The sequence below is a fragment of the Apostichopus japonicus genome, chromosome 20 (assembly GCF_037975245.1).
Source record: "Apostichopus japonicus isolate 1M-3 chromosome 20, ASM3797524v1, whole genome shotgun sequence".
Classification (NCBI taxonomy): Eukaryota; Metazoa; Echinodermata; class Holothuroidea; order Aspidochirotida; family Stichopodidae; genus Apostichopus; species Apostichopus japonicus.
In genome coordinates this window covers 4,082,617-4,084,827 of record NC_092580.1, presented here as the reverse complement: position 1 = coordinate 4,084,827, position 2,211 = coordinate 4,082,617, and positions in this window count along the sequence as shown.

Here is a 2,211-nt window from a genome sequence, read left to right as displayed (position 1 = left end):
TTTTACAATCACTTGACATACCAACACGAGATGTTGTTAAGGGGGCGTGTACATAAGGCGGGAACTTCCCATGAGAATGAGTCATCGGAAGCCGAGGTTCTCTCACCTGATACTCTGACGTAACATCGTACAATTTGAATCGTACCGCTGTGCGCTTACCCAGGAAGTGTGGACCCCTCCCCATGTAAACCCCACACACACAATAAAGTAGTTAATAGCGCAGCTTTGCGTGTAGACAAAACTACGGACAAATAGTATAGTATAGTATAGTATAGTCAAATATAAGCACAAAAATACATTGGAGAGAAGCCACAAATTTACCTTATGCTCAATTTTTGCTGCAATAAATGGATCTTCTATGCAAATTCGGATAACAACAATTAATTTGTTTTTCTTACGAAAATGATTTGCGAAAAAAAGGGTATTTTGAAGTTTACACAAAATTGCAGGGGCGTTCTTCAACAATTGAACTATAATAAAACGTGTTCCCTCATCGAATCTGGCCGGTTATCAAATATATGCACGTTAATTTAAAAGAAGAGCAGCAACGCTGCGGAGGCTCAGATAAATGCCTCAATTTGAGGAATTTGTTTCGATCGGCAATATTTATGAGCAAGTTATACATTTGTTTGTGCGAGAAATATAAGATATGTACGGAATAACGGTGTCATTCCCTTTTTCTCCCATCTCCTCTTCCCCATGCCCTAGTATGATTCTTCTTAATACCAGACATAGCATATAGTTTGTTATTACAATGTAAGATAGTTGTAAACATTTGTTTTGAAAAAAAAGGACACAAAATATTTTTTTGTATTTAAATGAACAATGAGAAATGCTAGAAATAAATCTGAAAGGTCAAAAGGCTGTAATGACCGCTAAAGTTGTGTTCTTTAATACTTAAGTACAGAGCTGCCCTTGTAATGTGCATAATTAAAGGCTGTAAAGAGGTTTGATGGACGCCGACTTCATCGTAACAGGGTATGAGACAATGTTATCCTTATAAGATATCATGAAAAAGTTTGGTTAATTTGTATGAGTTTTGGAGATAATGTTGACCTTTTGACTTACGTCCAGCACGGTATTGCATGTCATTCAAATGTTGGGTTAATGTATAGGCCTATACCCCCGTTCGTGCACTGTACTGCAATAAATGCACGGTGGACCGTTGACTAATCCCTTGCACTCATACCGAGCCCCTAATTAAAGATTGATTGTGTCCAAGAAGTTAAGAATTTATTGAAAAAAAAATGCAATGAAAATAACCAGCCATTTTCTCGAAACGGTACCCCGTAGTTGTGTTCTTTAATTATAGTTAAGAGTTACAAAACAATGTAAATGCGCAAATAAGATAACACGAATGACAGTAGTATGCAATGTCGGAGAAAATATACACTTTAGAAACTGTCGCATACACACTGCAACCCAAATGAACTCAATATGGACGTGAACTACTATCAAAAGTACCATATTGCCATTAGTACCGTATATGATGGAGATTGACAGTGCATTTGGACATAATTGATGTGCTTTATACAAAATTTTAAGTAAATTTAAGTAAAAGGACCATCAGTGTCACATGAGGCAACATCAATTGGCAATCAATACACGATCACGAGAATACATTCCCCGGGGACTGAGGGGATATAGCTCACAGCGGCTGGTGGGGAAGGGGACAGAAGGGGGAGAGAGGTGACTGGGGAGGATGATCGTGCAATCATCGAAGATGTGGGAACCAACTTGGGAGTCAAAGCCTTTCACGAGGTTTAGTTGGGACAGCTGCTTTAACGCCGCATAAATAATATCCGTATTTGGCGAATGTTTTATTGTCGTTCCTGCTGCGGTAAATGTTGCCGAATAACGAGTAGGTTACGGGAGTCGTTCTCTGCTGCAGTAAAGACTGCCCCATTATAAGTACGATTTACTTTAGTCCTTATCTGACAATAATATTGCCGCTTAATTAGTTTTTGCTTTCTTGATCATTATGTGATTGTAAAATATTGTCGCATCATGACTACGATTTTTCTTGAAGTCATTATGCGCCAGTAAAAACTTCATGAATAAGACAAGATATTTGTCTGAAAAAGCGGCCTTTGTGTGACAGCTGACTGACTGCCCAATAAAAATTCAAGCCTTGGTCATTATGCTGCGAAAACGAACCTCAAATAATGACTTGTATTGGTTTTTTTGCATAATGTGACACAAAATTTACCA